General features: G+C 40.5%; 1 protein-coding gene across 1 annotated transcript in view; it reads left to right on the top strand.

The window, feature by feature from the left end:
• Positions 1–5,446: 5,446 nt before the first annotated feature.
• Positions 5,447–23,041, top strand: part of KCNJ6 (potassium inwardly rectifying channel subfamily J member 6) — a 270,134-nt gene continuing 252,539 nt past the window's right edge. The window contains exon 1 of the mRNA XM_025449708.3: positions 5,447–6,051. The gene's annotated coding sequence lies outside the window, so the exon portion shown is untranslated. The remainder of the gene's footprint in view (positions 6,052–23,041) is intronic.

Below are 23,041 nucleotides of genomic sequence, written 5' to 3'. Positions count from 1 at the left end.
GAATTAAATATATATCATATACTAAACATTTATTCCTCCCTAGACCCCTTCCCTTTCAGATGGGAGGAAAAGCAGCTGATGCCAGAGCCTTGGGTTCTTCCCATTCTCGGAAATGTCTTTACCTCCAGTCTGACATTAAATCTCTCTTTGAACATGAATTAAGGTGCCCTAGTCCCAAATCAGGGTACCAGAAAATGGTAGAAATGGATGCTGGGTGCCAACAGGCCAAGTCTAGCATAACATCCTCCCAACCATGGTAATTGATTCAGGAATTGGACTTGTTAGCTACTCAGAGACAAGAAGTATTTTCAGTATTTTTCTAGTACTTGGAAGGGGACTTGAAACTGCATGGATACAGATCTGGAAGTATGTAAAAGCACACAATTCGGAGTTTGTTTAATCATAAAAATGACAAGCATCATTGATTAATAAATAGCCGGCATTTATTAAGCAGCTACTATATGCCAGACTGTGGGCTCCACTTTTTATATAGATTGTGTCATATAATACGTCATATAATAGTCACAGGAACCCTATACAATATGTAATGCTATTATCCCCATTTTGGGTAGCTGCAGAGATGTGTCACTAAGATCCTCCCTCAAGAGACAGCTTACTGACCTAACTGCTAGAAGGCTATAAGCAGGCAGTTTTTAGCCACCAGATACAGACTACCTAAATAAAGCCTCCTTGCCCAAAGTCATGCCCTTCCCAAGCGGCTCCTATCCAGGGACCGATCCAGTGGGGGCTGTCTTGGCTTAATACAGGACAATTCCAATGCTTTATCTTTGGAGCTCTAGGTGGGATGTGCCAAGACTGAGGTCAGCCCTGCTTCTCACTCACACTTCCTTACCTTCTCTTTCATAGGTATTGACCTCATGTACATAACATTCTGAGAAATATCCCTAAAACATTCAGCACACTAAAGTGCATTTCAGAGTCTGCTTCCCAAAGAACCCAACCTGCAACACCATTTTACAGATAAAATGATAAAGCCCATCACTTGGCATGGGCGCTGGGGGCCAAGACTGCTTCAATATATAAATCTTGCTTAAGACCACCAAGGCTGATCTGGAATTTGGAACTGGACTCTGGGTTGTATCTCTGGGAAAGAAGGCTGGGAAGGCCCAGTTGGGAGAGCCATGGAAGCTGTGAAAGCTAGGCTGGAGCCCCACCATTACTGAGAGTAAACAAAGTCCAGTTCTGCTTTGTGTCCAGCATGACTGTAGGAAATGACACACAGAGAGTTGCAGTAGTATACAAAAGAAAGAACTTTATCTCATTCTTTCCAACTCATAGCCTTCTTGCTAAGAGTGTCAGTTAAAACAGAAACAAAAACGTAAAACAAAGAATCTGGGCATTTTAGCACATGGATAACTACAGAAAGAGCATCTTACAAATTCAAGTTTTTTGTTTTGGTCCTTAATGTTTATGTTGCACAGACTTCATGTTAATTAAAATTATTTCCAGTAAGAGGTACAGAAAGACTAATTTATGCAATTGTTTGTAATCATCACCTCCCGTGGTCTTTTGAAATATTATATTTGAAGCTATTATGACTTTTTCAAATTGCATTTTAATGAATTCCTTGGGGGAGACACTGTGATTAAAAGGCATGATACCTACTAAATGATGAACTAATAAAACATTATATAAGAAAGAATTTATCAAATCAACCTTTAGATTGGACTCATTTATCAAGCCACAGAACAAAAACATAAAATGCATAATTTTGAAATACTTATAAGCCCTTACAATTTAAGATTAATAGGGATAGTGAATGGAATTCCAAAGTAAGGAAGGAAAGTAACTGTAGGAAATGTATAGGAGATGAAAGTCTATCCAAGCAAGAGAAGCAATAATTGATTAAGTGGAGGGTGAAAGTGCTAAAGATCAGCACTAAAATCCCTCAGAGGTAAAACCATCTGAAACTCCCTTCGTAGCAAAGGCACTTAATTTCTTACACCTGGAGATATTTATCAAGAATGTATCTGCACAGTGGCGCCTGGGTGGCTCAGTTGGTTAAGCATCAGACTCTTGATTTCAGCTCAGGTCAGAATCTTGGGGTAATGGGATCAAGCCCCATGACAGGCTCTGTGTTTAGTATGGAATCTGCTTTTCTCTCTCCCTCTGCTTCTCACCAGCCCCCTCTTGTGCACACGTTTCTCTCTCTCTCTCTCTCGCAAATAAATAAATAATCTTTTTTTAAAAGATTTTATTTTTTTATTCATGAGAGACATACACAGAGAGAAAGAGAGAGAGAGAGAGAGGCAGAGACATAGGCAGAGGGAGAAGTAGGCTCCATGCAGAAAGTCCAATGTGGGACTTGATCCCGGGACTCTGGGATCACGTCCTGAGCCAAAGGCAGATGCTTCACTGCTGAGCCACCCAGGCATCCCAAATAAATAAATAATTTAAAACAAAAACAAAAACAAAAAAAAAGAATGTGTCTCTACAAGCTGAGGATTGCTGGAGGGTTGGTGGGTGGGAGATGGGCTAAATGGGTGATGGGTGTTAGGGAGAGCACTTGTGATGAGCTCTGGGTGTTATATGTAAGTGATGAATCACTAAGTCCTACTTCTGAAATCAATATTACACTATATGTTAACCAACTAGACTTTAAATAAAAACTTGAACAAAAAAAGGAATGTATTTCCAAACAAAACAAAATGAAAAAAAAATACCCAAACAACAAGAAAAAAATGTGTCTCAAATTTACCATCAAAATCCAAACAGGAAATACAATAGCTCTTTTTGGACAGTCCCTCAATAAGAAATACGGATGGAATCGATCTAGTCCATTGGAAGTAGAGCTGTAGAACAGAATAATTCTTAAATTCCTTTCTTGATACTCTTTAAAATGTTCCTTTATAGTTAAAATAAATTATTTGGAAATTATACACCCATCTCTGGACTTTAAAGATGTTTTTAGTCTTGGGTTTCGGGGTGGGGGGTTGGTAGGTGGGGAAATGAAGAGAAACTGGGGCCCAAAGCAGCCTAAAGCCTTCAATATCCAACAAGCAGACTTCAGACAAAGCAAGACAAGAGAAAGACCAGAGAAACCACCACCCACCACAGTTCTGGTGTCAGCCTGTCCAAAGCAGGGCCAGATCTACACACAGGAGAGGGAGCTAGATTGGGTTGTAAATTGCCGCAATCAATAATGGAGAAAAACAAGATTACACAAGCAAATGACACCCAGTCGGGATAATTCAGTTTGCCAATTCTGCTGGCTAATAAGACTCCATTACAGTTGGATGCGTGGGGGAGAATCCAACCTCATCCCTATAAAAGAATCAATCAATCCTAGAAGGCACCTTCTTCATCAGCTTTGGAGTACTGACCTCCCCAGAGGCAGAAGGACCTAAGGCTTGGAAACCCCCCTTGGCACTCACCCAACGCCCCCCACCCTGAGGCCTTGGCTTCATCTGAAATAATAAAATAGATTTTTAAGTGAGATTCCAGACAGGCTGAACACAGCCCCTGACAGGGCTCTTGGAAACTCAGAGGAGCTACAACGTGTGGCTGGAAAGCACAGCTTGCCTGATTTTCAGGTGCCACTGAGACTCCTCTTATTTACACCAGTGACAATCACTGCCTGAGATCTCTCAGGAATAAATGAATTCAGTTAAACCAATTGCTCTCGTCTCTGGCTTTGGTCAAATCCCATGCCATGCTAACACAAGTTGGTACCATTCAGAAAGAGCTCTTGCACCATTCAGAAAGAGCTGCACCCCACAGCACTCTGGCCAGTTTCAAGTTAGGAGAGTTTTCAATGTTCAAAGGAAAAAAAAATAGGTTATTATTCTCTCTTGACTGACTTACTTAGTCTGATGTCTTGTAAGAAATAAATCTTGTGAAATCCTTGCATTGGTAGAAACGTATATAGTCAAAATTAGCAGGCACATCCAGAGCATCTTTACAGATTAAATAGAATACTCTTTAGGCAACAACAGTCAGAGTGAGTTGTTCTTTTAAGGCTCCAGGGCTGTTTCCACCAAATTCCTGCATCTTGCATACTTACTCAGGGATTCCTCAGGGATTGCTGAGTCCACTTGTTCTTTGTTTATCGTATCTCTAACGCAATGACTAGATCCAGTAAGCACTATGGAGCATAAAAATCACGTATTACACATCCTAATAGCTTCTCTCTACAGAATATGTGACTCAGAAGTAAGCGCAAGTGAGATCACAACCTCTCAGGGAAAATCAGCAACAAATACGAGCTCATGGGCTGTGTGCAGGGTTGGCAGGGTTGATTTGTAGATAAACCCTGGATGCAAATTCAGACAAACACCTCTGCACACAAAAGACATTTTTAGAAAACCGACAGCATTCTTGAGGGCTGAAGTGCTGTGTAATTAGAATACATAAAAAGATCTTGGAAGTAAGAGGTCTCGACCAATCCTTTCTCTGGAATGGTGGGGTCATCTTGGAGGTAGAAATGCTGTGTCTTATGAGAGGAAAACTACTTTACGAAGTAGCAAAAGACTAGCCAGATATGAAACTGTCCTTACAAAATTATTAGCCAATGGTATTTATTGCTCTTAAAAACCTTTAGCTGCCTATCGATTTATCCCTGGGGAAAGAAAAGATGGCATAAAAGAGTGGAGCTTACAGACACAGAAGCAAATTGTGGAAAAGCTTTGGAAACATGGGAACAAGTAGTGTTTGCCATGACCCTAAGAAAAAAAGAGAGGGTGCAGAGGGGAGCGTGGTGAGGTGATCCCTGGGATAACAACACAGAGCAAGTTAAAAAATCAAAGGATGGGATCCAGTGGGCAATTATCCAAACCCTGACAAAGTCAACTTGGAAGGCAAGTCGGGTTACGCATGACAAAGGTCACAGTCCCTTTGTTTGTCTCCGATGCGCATCCAGGTGGGGTGGGATGGAGCAGCAGCGGTGATGCCGGGTGCTGTGGCCAGGGCAGACAGAACCAAGCAGCGGGGTGGGCTTCCGAGGGACACCGCGAAGACCCGGCGGGGGCGCAGCCCCTCTCCCTCACCCCTCCCCGGCCATGCGCCCCGGCCATGCGCCCCGGTGCGCGCTCCAGCTCCCGCGCGCAGGCTGACTCCTTGACTGCAGCCCAGAGGGCCACCGAGACAAGACCCTCCTCTTTCTCCTGCTCTCCTAAGTCCCGAGCTTCGGCTCTTTGCTGCTGTCCAGGCTCTTCTCCAGGAATAACTCACTTAGTGACAGAGAAGGAAAGGTGGGAACCGGAGGCTAAATCCAAAAGGTCCCCCCAGCCTGGAGCGCCCCCCACGTTTGCAGCTTCGTTTTGGAGCGCTGGGGACTGGCTCCCGTGGCTTCCTCGCGGGCTGGGGTTTGGGGAGGGGTCAGGGTGGAGTGTCCCTCCCCCCTCCTCCCTCCCCCCTCCCCCCTCCCCCGCCGCTCCGGAACGCGCTGTGTGGCCGCTTCTCTCCAGCGCGCGGCGCTGCGCTCGCTCTTATCCGCGGAGCGGCGCCGGTTCGTGCGCGGCCAGCGGGACTCAGCCCGTCCGCTGGAATCGAGGAGCATTCATTGAATCTGCGGCTTTCATGACGTCTCCCTGCGTGGCCCATCACTTTTCTCCCAGCCGGGATTTTATTTTATTTTATTTTTTCCTCCACTCCTGCCGTTTCCGAACCCTTCCCTCCGCCGGGTCTGCCGCCCGCATCCCTGCCCGACGCACACCCCTCCGCCCCTCCTTTGACCCCGCGCCCAGCCCGCCTCTCCGCTCGCGGCCAGAGGGAGCCAGTTTGCAGACGGCCGCACCTGGCCGGAGAGGTTGGGCGGGTGGAGGGGTGGGGATCCGCGGGAACCGGGAAGCCAGACCCAGAGCTGGATGCACCGCCACGAGAATGGAGCCTCCTAACAGCCTCTCGGGGCTGATGTGAAATTGGACCATCTGATTCCAGTTTTTCTTTCCTTTTCTTTTTCCTTTTTTTTTTCTCTCTTTTTAAAAAAAAAATTTTCTCCCCTCACCATCCATCGTGTAGTGAATTATTAAATCTTGCTCCGTTCCAAGAGAGGAGATCATGATTGAGTGAAACCACCCTGTCCGCAGCAAGGTAAGCGGTGCGCTGAGTTGCTCGAAGGCGAGAAGCTGGCATCAATCTGGGCAAAACGTTCCGTGCCCTCGGGTCCCCACCTCCCCCTCCCCAGTCTCCGCCGCCGCTGCATGCTCCACGCTGATGAGAAACATGATGCCCAAGTCTGGGGAAAGGCGAGGGAGAAGCCGGTTACATAACAGAAGGGAAATCTGTTTCATACGGTTTTCATTAGCAACTGAAAACTCGCAAGGGGGGCGGGGAGAGGAGGGGTCTGCATGCCCTGGGCTCAGAGAAACCCAGTCAGTTATTGCAGACATCATTTCAACAGACGTTGGCAAAGAAGAAATGCACTGATCTAACTGGCAGGGGCGGCTTGTGGTGTAGTCATTTACAGTTGGGAAAAGCCCATTGTCTTTATGGAAAGCTGTATCCTTGTTCTTCTTTGCATAGAGGAGAGTGACAGAGACCGAGACAGGGAGCAAGAGAAGGAGGAAAAGGAAAAAGTGAGCGGTGGGGAGAAACAGGCAGAAAATGGGAAACAATGACTCCTAACTGTTATCTATCAGTAAAACCAGGGATGTGATATGATGGCTACAAATAGTGAATAGGAAGCTCTCCCTAGAAGTAAACTGAATTGTTTTGTAATTGGAAGGAAAAAAGAAACCCTTCAGATAAAATGAGATGTTTCTGGCATTTAGGGGGTTGGATGAATCCCGACTTGCTTCCTCCTGGGTATATTTTCATTTGCATCAAGACATTAAGCTTGGATTAGTTTTTAACAGAATTAACATTAGTATTCCCCAAACCCAATAAAACCTTGAGTCGATCCACAGGTATATCTCTTGTACCAGCCTCAATATGGAGAAACTCTTAAGGAGGAAACGTGTTAATAGAAAAAGCCCCAGAAATGGGGTGAGGTTAATGGAGAAACAAAATACCAGAATTTTCCAAAGAATCCCGCCTCCACTCCCAAAAAAGGAAGAGAGAGAGAGAGAGAGAGAGAAGGGGGGGGGAACTCAAGTGTTTGGGAGTTGGAGATTGATTATGTGTTTAGAGTGTCTTCTGCTTGCTTTTATCCAAAGTCTGATGGTACTGGGGAGCCCCCACCATATAGGGTGAAATGCCACATCCCTACTAGCTCCTCACCCTGCTTACCTTTCTTACGCTGAAAAGCAGAAGGGGATGCCCAGGAGCTGAATAGAAAGAAAAAGGGTCTTGCTATAGTCAGGGTACAGCTAACTAAGCTTCGCCCATTTTGCCTGGAGAAAGAAAAAGCTGAGTCTCCATGGCGACCCAGGTGGGAGGGGAGAAGGCAGCTCCAGTTACCAAAAAAAAAAAAAAAAAGAAAAGAAAAAAAAAGAAAAAAAAAAACCCACGTTGGACAAAACTTTCCCAGCTTCAGGTAAAGAAACAAGCCAGCCAGGTATCCTGTGGAAGGTCCCATGGTATCAGCTCTGCCCAAGTTCCTGCCGACAACCCACAAGGGGGCTTCTTGAACTGGCCAGCAACCACCCAAACCTCCCAAAGTTGCCCAGAGGCCACTGAGATGGTTAAGGCAGCAGGTTCTGGATTCAGCACCAAGGCCAGAGCACAGGCGCCAGGTTCCCACCTCCCAGTTGGCGGCCCCTGCTGATGCTGTTAAGCTCCTTTGGTGACAGAAGCGATCACTTTCTATAAAGGAGCGATTCCCCTGCCCGTGCAGAATCTGGATATCTGATTATCCACGGAATTGCGTGGGACAGAGAAGCTTGCAAATCATCCATTTCACGCATGGCGGTGCATCAGAGTAACTATTCAAAATCAAGAACACTGAAACAGCAAAAGATTCAAGCTGAACTGAGAATGGAGAATGATCCTGTCCTCAGTGGAGCAGAGGGGCAAGGCGCACGCCTGCACAGACACACAGACACACACACAGGACCAGTCTCTGATGAGAGTTGCCTAGTTTCAGCCACGTCCCTTTGGTTTCAAAAGTATCCATTCATTTCTTACCCTCTCACTGTCCTCTACACTTTTTGTCAGGTTTAGATGACAGAAAGACTGTGAGAGCACGCTGTCAGTAAGACACTGGTTAACTAAATCCTGTTAGGGGTCCTGAGATCCTAGAGGGTAGAGAAATAAAATACTCTTAGTACAGACCTGACAGACTTTTCTAAAAAAAGAGCTGGTGAGCTCCAGGAAAGGGAGGAGAGTGTGCTCGTGAGATGAGAAGCAGTAACTGTGTCTTTAAGCCAGCATGTGGGCAGGGTAGCTACATTTCCAAGGTTGTAGGGCATAGGAAACAGAGAGAGGGAGTTACTTCTCTTAATAGAAACAAGGAAGAAACTGTGCAAGAGGGGAGGATTTATTATCACTCGAGCTCCATTTCAGCACTCACTGAGAGAAAACAGGTAAGTCTCTCTTGCCATAATGCCTTCACCTGGGGCAAAGCTGGTCTCTATGCTGCTGCCCCCATCTCTGGCCATAGATCCTCACACCCCCCAATAATGGTTTAGGAAAAATAGTAGAGGAAGATGGCAGTCATATTTCTAATAGACCGCTTTTCCGAGTCACATCCAGGGGTTGCAAGGCACAGTTTGAATTGCAGAGCCCAAAGTTTGACAATTGGTTAGAGGTAGTGATAATGCCTTTACAATACGCTGAGCTGCTTTTGAGGATGCCCTTAGGTGTGTTCAGTATTGAGCTGGTTCTGGTTTGTTGTCTATGAAGGTAAATGAGATGAATCCTGATTTTCTTTGCTGGACTTTCCAACTGTGGGCATGCCACTGCTTTCTAAAGATGATAATGCGTGCACTTAGGACTTGGTTAAAGCAATGCGTTTATACCTTCCGGTTTTTGTTTTTTGTTTATCGTGATCTCTACTGAAGGCAGAAGCAATCTATTCCAAACCTGATCAAAAGATGAGATGTTACACTAATTTCTTCCATTTCGATTCTTGATGGGTGTTGATAAGTTTATCCATGGTTTAATTCGTAAAAGAGTTGCTACCTAAAGTAGAGAGAAGTGGTTAGTGGAGCACTGTTAGGACTTAAAGCAACTGTACCGTGGCTTTGCTCCATCTGATATTATCAGCAGAAAAGATGTAGAAATTAGTTATGAAGATACAGCCATACAAGAATATAGATCATTTTACTTAAAAGATCATTTATAAAGTAATGTATTTGTGAGTTCTAAAGCTCAATTTATCTCATGAATTTAAAACAAAAGATGGGAATGTAAATGACCTAGATATAGGAAATTGTTCAATCAATTATCTTAATTCTGATAGAATCTGTGTTCATATATTTGGTGCTAATTTATCCAACTAGGACTTGCTTTCTTCCTGGGTGGCTAATTGGTGGGCAAAACATCATTATGCCCTGATGGCAGTCAATGGCATATTCTGAAATAATTGGTCTACCCATTTCAAGTAAGATTTGTTAAGAAGACTTAAAATGTATCCCTGAGAACTTGGAGCTTTTTAATAATATTTTTAAAAATAATTTTAACATCTTACCCTGGTGTTTCCTAAACATCAGCAAATAATATATATTAACTTTGATGACCTGGGTCTTTATTTAATACATAGGCTGTTTCCTTTGAATATGTAGAAATGTTTTAATTCACTCTCAAATCACCCCTCCCATCTTTTTACAAACTATCTCTGCTTTACAGAATAAAAGAAAATAAGACATCAGAAGAGCTATTTAATAAGCAATAGAAAAAATTTATTGGCAATTGAAAATAAATAATATACCCTTCTCGAAGCATAACTCCATTCACTGATTTTCATAGGTCGAAAGTGTTGCTTTTCTCGAGGGTTAAATCTTGATTATGTGAATCTTCATGAAAATAAGATAAAGCCTCTTTATCAAAATGGGCAAGTAGGTAAGGTGAAGCTCTTTTTCAATAATTCTTCCTTAAACAAATGATATATAAGCAATATGTAGATTAACAAGGTAAAGAAACCAGAGAGAATCAGAACAAGGGGAAGGAAGCTACGGAAAAAGGTTAGCATTTAAGGCTACTATATTTTTACTAGCATTAAAGTAATGGCACTTTTGAAAGCAAGGGTTTTGTTTGTTTGTTTTTTAACTCATTGTATCAAGACTTCAAGGTTTATGGAACTGAGATGTCTAAATGTAACAACTTTGGATTTATACCTTATTGAGATAGCATTTATTGTTTCTTTCCTTTATTTTCAAGTGTCATTTTAAATATCAAGAGAGAAATGATTCACTCTGAATTTTTTCAGAATTATTAAATTTGGTAATATCAATTAAAGGGAAATTGGTAATTAAGTCGAAAAATCATCAAGACACTTGTTTAAATTAAGGTTTTTCTTTCTAGCTGTAGTTTGAGTGTGTAGGGAGATTTAAAAAAATAAAATGCAGTCATTTGAGATGATACATTTTAAAATGTATTCTAAATAATTAGTTCTAGAAATAATTAGGATCCTATGTAAAGAAGAGATCATCATAATTGTAGTTAGTGTTCTAATGGTATTCTGACTCGCCTCTGACAAAGTACAAGGATATACACATACTAGATGTTATTTTACTAGCACTTATTGATAACACACAGTTATTTCCCTCAAATAAAGGAGAATGTCATCTTTTTTTTAAATTTAAGGTATAATTGAAGTACAATATTATATTAGGTTCAGGCATACAACATAGTTCCTTGACATTTGTATGCATCGTGCAGTGGTCACCACAGTAAGTCCAGTTACAGTGTTATTGACTATATTCCTTATGCTGTATGTTACACAACCATGACTTCTTTACTTTATAAGTGGAAGTGTGTATTTCTTAATCCCTTTCACCCAGTTCATTCCAACCAACCACCCCCACCTCCTGCAACCACCAATCTGTTCTCTGTATCTATGTGACAGGGTTTTGTTGGTTTTATTTCTTAGATTCCACATATAAGTGAAATCACATGGTATTTGTCTTTCTCTGTCTAATTTTGCTTAGCATAATACACTGAAGATCCATCCATGTTGTTGCAAATGATAAGATTTCATTCTTTTTTTATGGCTAAGTAGTATTCCATCGTATTCATTCACCACATCTTCTGTATTCATTCATTTACCAGTGGGCACTTAGGTTGTTTCCATATCTCTGCTGTAGTCAATAATGCTGCAGTGAACGAAAGGGTGCATATGTCTTTTCAAATTAGAGCTTTTGATTTTTCAAATAGATATCCAGTAGTGGAAGTGCTGGATCTCTCTTTTTTTAAAGATTTTATTTATTTATTTATTCATTTGAGAGACACAGAGAGAAGGCAGAACGTAAGCAGAGGGAGAAGCAGGCTCCTCACAGGGAGCCCAATGTAGAACTCGATGCTGCAACTCCAGGATCACGCCCTGAGCCGAAGGCAGAGGCTCAACCACTGAGCCACCCAGGCATCACTGGAATTGCTGGATCTTATGGTAGTTCTATTTTTCCTTCTTTGAGGAACCTCTGTACTACTTTCCACAGTGGCTGCACCAATTTGCAATCCTACAACAAAGCACAAGAGTTCTCTTTTTTCCACATCCTTACCAACACTAATTATTTCTTGTCTTATTGATTCCAGACATCTTGGCTGGCACGAAGTGATATTTCATTGTGGTTTCGATTTGCATTTCCCTGATGATTAGTGATACTGACCCCTTCTTCATGCACATGTTGGCCATCTGTATGTCTTCTTTGGAAAAAAGACTATTCGGATCCTCTGCTAATTTTTTAATCAGATGGTTTTTTAGTATTAAGCTATATAAGTTTTCAAATATATTTTGGTTGTTAGCCTCTTATTGGATAGGTGACTTTCAAATATCTTCTCCCATTCAGTAGGTTGCCTTTTCATTTTGCTGAAGGTTTCCTTCACTGTGCATAAGCTTTTTAATTTGATACAGTCCCATTGTTTGTTTCTGCTTTTATTTTTCCTTACTTTTGGAGACAGATCCAAAAAATATTGCTTAGACCAGTGTCAAGAAACTTTGGCCTATGTTTTCTAGGAGTTTTATGGTTTCAGGTCTTAAATTCAAGTTTCTAATTCAATTTGAATTGATTTTTATATGTGTTATAAGATAGTGGTCCAATTTTGTTCTTTTACATATAGCTGTTCAGTTTTCCCAACACCTTATTGAAGAGACTATCCATTTCCCATTGTATATTCTTGCCTCTTTTGTTATAAATTGGCCACATACATATGGGCTTATTTCTAGGCTCTCTATTCTGTTCTATTGATCTATATGTCTATTTTTATGCCAATACCAGACTATTTTGATTAGTATAGATTTGTAGAATAATTTGAAATCAGGAAGGATGACACCTCCAGCTTTGTTCTTTTTTCCCTAGATCATTGTAACTATTTGAGGTCTTTCGTGCTTTCATACAAATTTTAGAATTATTTGTTCTAGTTCTGTGAAAAATGTCATTAGAATTTTGGTTGGAATTGCATTGAATCTGTAGGTTACTTTGGGTAGTATGAACATTTTGACAATATGAATTCTTCTAATTCATGAGCATGGAATATCTTTGCACGTATTTATTCCTTTTTAATTTCTTTCAACAATGTCTTACAGTTTTCAGTGTACAAGTCTTTCATCTTGTTGATTAAGTTTATTCCCAAGGATTTTATTAAGTTGAAGCACATTTCCTCTATACTCACTTTGTTGAGATTTTTTATCATAGGTAGTTGTTGAGTTTCATCAAATGGTTTTTTCTGCATCTATTAAGATGATCATATGACTTTATCCTTCATTTTGCAGATGTGGTATATCACATTGATCAATTTGCAGGTGTTGAACCATTGTTGTATCCCTGGAATAAATCCCACTTGATCTTGGTGTATGATCCTTTTGATGTATTGTTGAGTTTGGTTTGCTAATTTTTTAAGGATTTTTCTTATACATTCATCAGGGATATTGGCCTATAATTTTCTTTTTTTTTGTAGTGTTCTTCTCTGGTTTAGGTATCAGGGTAACACTGGCCTTGTAAAATGATTTTTTGGAAGAGTTTGAGGATAGGTATTAAATCTTATTTGAATGTTTGGTAGAGTTCACTAGTGAAATTGGTCTTGCATTTGTGTTTGTTGGGAGGTTTTTAAGTATTGATTTACTCTCCTTACAGTAAGTAGTCTCTTCAGATTTTCTATTTCTTCACAATTTAGTCTTGGAAGATTATAAGTTTCTAAAAGTGTCATCATTTCTTCCAGGTTTTTCAATTTGTTGATGTATAATTGTTTCTAGTAGTCTCTTATGATCCTTAGCATTTCTGCGGTGTATGTTATAACTTCTCTTATATTTCTGACTTTATTTATTTGAGCCCTCTCTTTCTTTCTTGGTGAATCTATCTAGAGATTTGTCAGTTTGTGTTTTCAAAGAACCAGCTCGTAGTTTCACTGATTTTTTTAAATTATCTTTTTAGTTTCAATTCCATTTATTTCCATTCTAATCGTTATTATTTCCTCCCTTTTACAAACTTTAGGCTTTTTTTGTTCATCTTTTTCTAGTTTCTGTGGAAGGAAATATAAATTGTTTATTTGAGATTTCTCTTGTTTCTTGAGATAGGCCTATATTGCTATGAATTTACCTCTTAGAATTGCCGCCACTACATCTCATAGATTTTTGTATGTCATATTTCTATTTCCATTTGCTTCCAGGTATTTTTGGATTTCTCCTTTGGCATCTTCTGTGACCCAGTAGTTGTTCAATAACATGTTGTTTAACCTTTATGTATTTATATATTTTTCAGCTTTCTTCTTGTAATTGATTTTTAGTTTCATATTATTGTGGTTGGAAAAAAATACTTGCTATTATTTCAGTCTTCTTGTATTTATTAAGACTTATTTTGGGGACCTAATATGTGATCTAGTCTGGAGAATGTTCCATGAACACTTGTGGAGAAAGTATTCTGTTGTTTTTGGATGGAATTGCTCTTGTCTATATCTATTAAGTCCATTTGGTCTGATGGGCCATTTAAGATCAATGTTTTCTGATTTATTTTCTGTCTAGATGAATTATATATACATTGATATAAGTGGAATGTTAAAATTGCCTACTATGGTATTGCTGTCAATTTCTACCTTTAGGTTGGTTAATATTTGCTTTATTTGTTTTTATGCTCCTAAGTTGAGTGCATGTATATATTTATAAGTGCTATATCTTCTTGCTGAATTGACTTGTTTCATTACGCAGTGCCTCTCTTTGTCTTTTATGTCTTTGTCTGATATAAGTACAGCTATACCAGCTTTCTTTTCATTTCCATTTTTATGAAATACCTTTCTTCATCTCTTTGTTTTCAGTCAGTTTGTGTCCTTATTTCAGAAGTGAATTTCTTAGAGGTAGCATATAGATATCTTTTTTTAATCCCTTCAACAATCACTTTATGTCTTTTGATTGGAGAATTTAGTTCATTCATATTTAAAGTAATTATTGACAGGTGTGTACTTACTGCAATTTTTGTCCATTGTTTTCTGGTTGTGTTTGTAGTTCCCTTCTGTTTCTTTTTTCTCTTTCTGTCTTCCTTCATAGTTTGATGACTTTCTTTTTTTTTAAAGATTTTTAGAATTTATTTATTCATTGGAGACACAGAGAGAGAGGCAGAGACATAGACAGAGAGTGAAACAGGCTCCCTGTGGAGATCCTGATGTGGGACTTGATCTCAGGACCCCAGGATCGTGCCCTGAAACATAGGCAGATGCTCAACCACCGAGCCACCCAGGCATCCCAATTTGATGACTTTCTTTATCATTATGCTTGGATTCATTTCTCATTTTCTTTTGTATGTTTACTGTAAGTTTTTGGTTTGTGGTTACCATGAAGTTCACATATGTCATACTATATATGAAACAGTCTATTTTAAGTTGATAGTAATTTAAATTTGAACACAATCCAGAACTCTACATTTTTATTTCCTGTCTTTGTTTTGTTTTTGATGTCACTTTTATATCTTTTTACTTTATGTATCCCTTAAACTTTATTGTAGTCTTAGTTAACTTCACCACTTTTGTCTTTTAACCTTCTTGGTACCTTCATAAGTGATTAATCCACTACCTTTACTATATATTTAATTTTTCCAGTGAGATTTTTACTTTCATATATTTTCTTATTATTAGTGCCATTTCTTTTCAACTTAAAGAAATCTCTTTTTTAAAAAAAAGATTTTATTTATTTATTTGAGAAAGAGCACCTACATGAGAGAGAAAGAGAGCACGCACACTAGCAATTTGGGGGAGGGCCAGAGGAAGAAGGAGAAGCAGGTTCCCCGCTAAGCAGGGATTAGGGGGCTCAATCCCAGTACCTGAGATCATGACCTGAGCCAAAGGCAGCCACTTAACCAACTGAGCCACCCAGGCACCCAAGAAATATCTTTAATATTTCTTATAAAGCTGCTTTACTAGTGATGAACTTCTTTAATGTTTGCTTATTTAGTAAACTCTATATCTGTCCTTCAAATCTGAATAACATTGATATTTCTGTTTCCTCATTTTGCTTGACTATGTTTGTTTCTATATATTAGGCCAAAAAGTTATCTCTCTCAGGTTTGAAGGAGAGACCTTGTATAGGTGATAAATCTTGTTCAACCTTGTCCTAGCTCTTGGGTGTTTCTTGAAACTTTGTGATTGTCTAAAGTGCCTGAGTTATTATTGATATGCCCCTATTGCTGAGGCTGTGCCAAGACTCGTCAGTGTTCTGAGGGGAGGAATCTGTTTAACATCTACTTAAGGATGATTGAAAGCCAGATCCTCAGATAGTGGTTTTTGCAATATGCAAATATATACAGTCTTGTGGGGCTGCAAGCAAGATCTGGAGGTCTCCCCTGGGCAACAGTGGCAAAAATTGGGCCTGCAGACAAGTGTATAAGCTTCTTTCCAGGAAGTCTCTTTAAGCTATAGGTAGGTCAAGGGGGTGCATAAGGGTGGTGTCTCCCTACTTTTATTCCGTGGGTGTACCTCTTTAGCTTCTTGATGTGTAGGAAACCTGAAGCCTGTCCCTCAGACTGAAGCTCCAGGCTTCAGTAAATAGGCTCTTTTCACAGGAGGACTGAGGTTATATTTGTCTGCTGTCTGTGCAGTGTCCTGGGGTGGTGGCCTGCCAAGAGTTATCTACTTATTACAGTCCTGTGGAGCTCTGGAATGCCAATTCTTTTTAGCCACCAGAGCCAGGCAATCAAGGAGTGTCCCCTGTATGGGCTGAATGTGTCTTCTGGCTTTAGCAAGGGCATTGGAGATTGTACTGGACAGAGCAAGCTCAATGGCTTCAGAAAGGTAGTGGGAAAATGTCTTGTCTACACATGACTGTGGGCTTCAGTAGTGCAGTAAGAAAATGCCTTGTCTGGGTGCACACATCACCTTTAGGCTAGGAGTAGGAGAATGCTATGACCACCAGTGCTGCCACTCCCAGCCAGGGAGCAGGTGAGTGCTGTTATTGCTGCACTATCCAATCTCAGGAAGCAACACAGGGGCTCACCCTGCCCTTCCAAACAAGCTAATTGGAGGGCGCCATGTCTAAGGTCACTTGCCTGTACTGACAGGGTAGGTAGCGTGTGCAATAATGGTGTCTACCAGCACCTTCATTTCCTGTGAACGTCTCAACTGTGCCCTGCCTGCCCTTCTAGCAGATGCCTCCAGATAAGCATATGAATCTCCCTCACACATATCTAGGTGCTTTTCAAACTACTGCTTTTTTGCTGGGTCTGGGTGATTGAGACCATACTCTAGCCCTCCATGTGGGGAATCTCAGTTTCCTTATAGCACTTTGGGACTTGCAGACATCAGCTCAACCCAGACATTCTGAAGGCTCGTCTTTTGGGTACAGATCCCAGAGGCCAGGGTACCTGATGTGAGGCACCATCTTCTCACTCAAAAAGAAGCACCTGTATTGCTGCACCAGGGGTGGGGTTTCTTTCAAGACTGTGTTTCTGCTTCTTTTCGCATCTTAATGTGGTTCTTTTATTCTTTGTTGTGGAGAGACGTTCACCTAGTTTTCAGATTTTTTTCAAAGGGAAATGATTCAGGGGCGCCTGGGTGGCTCAGTCCTTTAAGCATCCTGATCTAGGGTCCTGTGATCCAGCCTCTCATTGGGCTCCCTGCTCCATGGGGAGCCTGTTTCTCCCTCTGCCTCTTCCTTTCTCTCTCTCTCTCTCTCTCTCTCTCTCTCTCTGTCTCTGCGTTTCATGAATAAATGAATAAATTTTTTTTTTAAAAAAAGAGAAATGGTCCATAAGTAGCTGTAGATTTGGTGTATCCATAGGAAGAAGTGCATTCACAATTTTTACATGCTGCCATCTAAGACCCTATGCTCTAAGGACAATGTCATCTTAAAAAGAATATTAAGTATTCCCTAAACTGTCTGTAGCCTTGATCTAACGATACCTGCTAATCAATTGTAGATATTTATGTATTTATTACTGCACTGAATAGTTATTCAAGCAAACCTTGAGAGAATGATTTTGCATCATGTTAAGTGACCATTCAAATCTTTATCTTTTCCAGGTGCATTAAGGCCATCAATCAACTTTTCTAATTACAATGTATGAAGTTAACCCCACATTTTAAACAAACAGCTCTTTAATTCATGTCTTTATAGATTTATCTATCACAGTAAGCCCCTAAACTCCTTCAGTCTCATATTTCACATTTTCTCTCTATAGCTGTGCTTAGAACCAGAGACCATACAGTATTGGTGGTTCTTTTAGTGAATAGATTTTGATTGATATTTATCACCAGTCATATTCCTAGTCATAGAGACATGACTTCTAGTGTGAACACTTTACGAAATTAACCAGCAAGTGAATCTATGGATAAAGATGCATATCCTTGCCAACAATTGTTTTGTGGCACTAAAACTGAACATATTATATGCAATGTGAGAGACAAATCTATAAATAAAGTTTGAATCCTGATGCTGTTGCAGTTTCCTCTTTAAATTTATAGGCATCCACTTTCTTCCTACCTAGGATGAAACTGATTTTTTTTTTTGATGATGCTTAAATTTTCCTCATATCATCCAACGGGAATGTGTGTGAATGTGACATTGTGCTTGGGAGGTGTTATTCAGTGATGAAGAGCACAGGCTCTGGCATCTAACTAACTGCATTTGCATTAAGCTCTAGGTATTAGTCAGCTTTTACTAGCTTTGGTGCAGTAACAGCAATCTCAACATCTCAGTGGCTTACAAAACAAAGGTTTATTTCTCCATCAAGCTACATACCTTCGCTGTACAGCTATGGCTATGCACTCCTGTATCTTCTTCATTCTGGGATCCAAGCTGAGAGACCAGTCTGATCTGGGGCATTCCATGCTCATGTCAGAGGTAAATGAGAGTGCCAAATTAAGCAATGACTCTTAAAAAATCCTGCTGAGGGATGGCCCAAGTTATCTACTCACAGTCCGTGAACCAAAAACAACTCACATATCACACCAATGCCAATGGCCAATGAGATGGAGAGGCATATTTCTCCCACACTGAGGCCCCTACATATAGCAGCAGGTGCAGACATATAATCTTCTTATGAAGAGGGAAGCCAATAATTGGGGACAATTATATAATCCATTACACTAATTATGTGACTGTGATCCACTTTAAGCTCTTGGTTTGCCTATCTATAAAATGAAAATAATAGTGTCTACCCCAGAGATGTTATGAGGATTAATGTGATAATGTAAAGTTCCTAGAATAATGTCCAACACAAAGTATGCACTTTATAAATAATAGATGCTGTTATTCATTTGCTATAATATGTCATTAAATGTGGTCCTCGGTGAGGCCATGTAGACTGTATTAATTAGATAGCTATTGTAATAGAAAATCCCTAAATCTCAGCAGCTTAGCAAAATAGAAGGTTATTTCTCATTCTTGTAAACCTAATTGGCTAATGCCATACAGGGACCATACACAGGCAATTTTTAATGATCCAGGCCTGTAAGTAATGTCACTTCTGCCCATATTCTGTGGCCTCACCTAGCTGCAATGGTAGCTGGATCATAGTTCAGCTCCATGCCCAAGAGGAAAGTACACTGGTAGGTTAAGCACACCATAGTCTTCGGATATATATCCAATGCTAAACATGCCCATTTGACTGTTTTAATACCAAAGTCTGGGATCAAAGAAATACAGCTAGTGTGGGTCAGGGCAAATAATTTGTCCCAATGGTGAAAAGATCCCTGGTAAAAACAGCATTTTGTTGAGCTCTTGAATCATCCTTCAGTGGTGTATTTTTCAAAGTAAATTGGTTGGGATCTTTGACTTTGGAGTGGGTGTATTTAATGCTTACAAAGAAGATGTAAATCCATATTGTTTGACTTCTGATAGCTGAGCCATTAAAGTAGACACAAAGAAGAAGAATTGACTTCATAACCCTTGCTTGGAAGCAAGTTTCTAATCCTGACAGTTACACCCACATCGTGTCTAAGAATGCTCAAGAATTAGATGCTGTCTTCCAATCTCTCAAACTTGCTGTTGACTAGCTATTTTCGTTTTGTCTTGAATTCCGTAAACATCTATAGGTTAGACACAAGCTCTAAGTTTAGGGTGGATTAATCTAACAATAGTTTGTGTTTTCCTCCAAATAGACCATGTAATTTATAAGTAGTCTTTGAGAACTCCAGCCTGCCTCAAGGACAGCAGGTACCCTTGGAAACCCACACCTTTTCACTGGGAGATACCAGCTTTAATGCTAAGCTAAAATATACACCTTTTCACTGGGAGATACCAGCTTTAATGTTAAGCTCGCAATCTAGAAAAGATAAATATCAGGAAGAGATGTATGGGAAAGCTTTGAAGAAAAAGACAGAAGAAATACAGTAGTGACCCGCGATGCTTCAAGCTGTCCTCATTTCCCTGCCCTCCAGCATGTGTGACAGAGCCATAGCCCATTCGCGGAGGGCCTTTAGTCATCAACCTAAAATAGTGAATATCCCTAATGTGTGCTAACCCTTCCATGGGGCAGCAATGTCCCCTGATTAGAGAACTCTTGAACACTTTCAATATCTTGCTATTCTAAAGTGAATAATGTCTTAGAGTAGAGCTTCTGATTAATGACGAGAGTGTTTTCCAGGAGAAGGTTTATTTCACTACTATCTCTTTTCATTTCAACTTAAAAGGGATATAACCCAACTCAGTCACATTCAGAAAGAAGTAATCAGGATGATAGGCAAGTCCAAACTGTGTAAAGTAAAAAACAGATGAAGCAATTGGGGATGTTTCCCCTAGAAAACACTTGGGAGTGGGGAGGCAAGAGAGTAGTTTTTAGGTATCCTGGTATTTTAATATAAAGGAGGGTTTAATTATATGTTCTCATTCATTTGGGGAATATAAATAATAGTGAAAGGGAATATAAGGGAAGGGAGAAGAAATGTGTGGGAAATATCAGAAAGGGAGACAGAACGTAAAGACTGCTAACTCTGGGAAACGAACTAGGGGTGGTAGAAGGGGAGGAGGGCGGGGGGTGGGAGTGAATGGGTGACGGGCACTGGGGGTTATTCTGTATGTTAGTAAATTGAACACCAATAAAAAATAAATTTAAAAAAAATTAAAAAAAATAAATAAATAAAGGAGGGTTTAGAAAGGTTCTATTATTTATCTAATAAATACAACTGAGACCCAGTAGTGGGAGCTATAAAGTGACATGTAAGGAAGAATCTTTTGTAGTCAGAATGGGAAGAGGCAATATGATCTGTCCTCTCCATTGGCACAGCTCTAAATTCCTCTCACTGGAAGGCATAAAGAAGCTGGGGGAGCCAAGAAATGGCATTGGAGTGCATGTGTTTTGAAGTCTCTGCAACACAAAGTGCTTGCAGTTCTCCTGATGGCAGTAACCATGTCAGTCAACATGTCACACTGGACCTCAGTAGTCTACAAGGCCATGGCTTTATTATTGGAGAACTCCCATTTCTCTATGAAAGAAATGAGTCCTATTTCACCGAGTGACACTTTGGTCCATACATGAAATTGTGGTCAGTGAGAGCAAGCCTGGAGCATGGTGACCACATGACTGAACTACAGGTTTGTTGAATTCCCACCCATGGGAAAGACTTACCTTCTGTTTTATGTTTTTCATACAACTCTACCTTCAGTCAATCAACAGGGAATGAAATAACTCTTTGGAGGTTTCTCACAGTGCTCCAAATTTATTTGTAAATAGCGTCATGTTCTTTTCAGAGTTGGGACCTGTGACACATCAGCCAGAGTACATTTCAGATTCGTGGACATCTCATGTGCCATATATGATGCTAGTAAGATAGAATTCCTGCTCTTAAAAAATCCAGTTTCAGTAATAGCAAAGAAGGGATGGCTTTCTTCCCTTTTGGCTATATCCTGAAGTCTCACCAGGCAATACCCTAAATATATACTCACCACCTTGAGTTTTCATCAACCCTCCTGGTGTGTCCAGGCCCACCACAGGGAAACATCTAAAGAGAGAGGACACAAATGAGGAGGCAAATACAGAGCCTATTATAGGTACGCTGTCATAAAAGGGATTCCTTCATTGAGGAAGCTGAATTAGGTGTTCCCCTTTCTTATCGGCGGCTAAGGAGTGTTCAGCCCCAAACCAGCACCACTCCTGTCTCCTCACTGACCACGAGTGAGTTCAGGCACAGAGAAGCATCAGAGTCAGTTGACAGAAGTCATTTTAGGCCAGTGGTTCCCAAAGTGTGTCCCTGAACCAGCAAAAGCAGCTGTGTCACCAGGGAAACTAGTTACAAATGCATGTTCTCAAGCCCACCCCAGAACCCTGTGAATTTGAAACTCTGGGGATGGGGCCAACCACCTGAACTCTGGGGATGGGGCCAACCACCTGAATATCACTTCCAGGGATTCTGATGCACAGTAAAGTTTGAGAACCACTGCCTTAGGTTTTCTTCAAATTTGCTTCAAGGAGGAATCTTAGAAATTTTCTTCAAATCTGCTCTTCTTACAGGCTTCTTCCCACAGTGAAAAACAAGAGCTTGCTCTTTAGAAAGCCTTGCACAGCTGGAGATGATGGCATGCTTGCCCTTATCTTCCACCCTGTGAGCAGACCTAACCTGGACTCAAAGCCTAGAGGAAAAGACAAAAACAATAGGCTTTTGTTCCAACAGATAAAATATGCACAATCACACTAAGTGGCAAAGATTATGGGCACAAAGCAAGAGCTTCTCTGTTGCTCTCATTGTATAAATAAACTGCTTAGTCTTCTGGAATTCCAGTTAATCCATGCAGAAGTTTTCTAGTACTTATTGTAAATTAATAGTCTCATCTATTATCCTTTGAATAAAAGACGCTATCAGTGAATAAGAATGGTGTACCCTCAAGAAAAGACATGACAAAAAATTGAATAGAGGGATTATCATAGCAAACCTCCATGCAGTCAAGTGAAGAATAATTAGAGTTATATAACATCCACTCTTATTTAACACATCTCTTGACCATCTGCATATTTCTAGAAGTTGACCTTTCATGGCTACACCCTATATGGTCATGGCTCCTTGCACCAGTCAGTCAACAAATCTTTAATGAGTGGACTGAGGGGAAAAGGGGAAAAAATGTCTTTTAAAAAAAAAAAGAAAGTCCTAAGTTCAACCCACAGATATGAATATCAATGAGACAGTGGCCAAAACAAGGAAGCATAGCATTAAACAAGAAAGTGCTGGACTTTAAGTAGAGGCTATTGTCAGTAGAGAATCATCCAAGGATATGGTGGAAGAAGTAAGAGTTTTGATGGGGATATCGGAAAGCTACTTTCCAGAAAAGGATTACATGTGCATCTAAGGAGTATTGGCAGTGAGGGTTCATCAGGCAGAGGTACAGTCCACCACACAGGGAGGAAATAAAAAGCCATGCTTTGGCAAAGAATTTGAGGTTGTAGATCATTAAGAGTTAACTGCTTTGATTAGGGGTTAGGGATGGGCAGAGGATACACACTAGATTTTAATCTGGCAGCTATGGGCAAAATGGACTTGGGTGGAAACACTAGGATCAGGACACAGCTGGACACTGACAAAAAGGGAAGAAGACCAGAACACGCTCAGAGTGGTAAACTGGCAATAGGAACATCAT

The sequence above is a fragment of the Canis lupus genome, chromosome 31 (assembly GCF_003254725.2).
Source record: "Canis lupus dingo isolate Sandy chromosome 31, ASM325472v2, whole genome shotgun sequence".
NCBI classification, from domain to species: Eukaryota; Metazoa; Chordata; class Mammalia; order Carnivora; family Canidae; genus Canis; species Canis lupus.
This window is presented reverse-complemented; position numbering and strand designations above follow the sequence as displayed.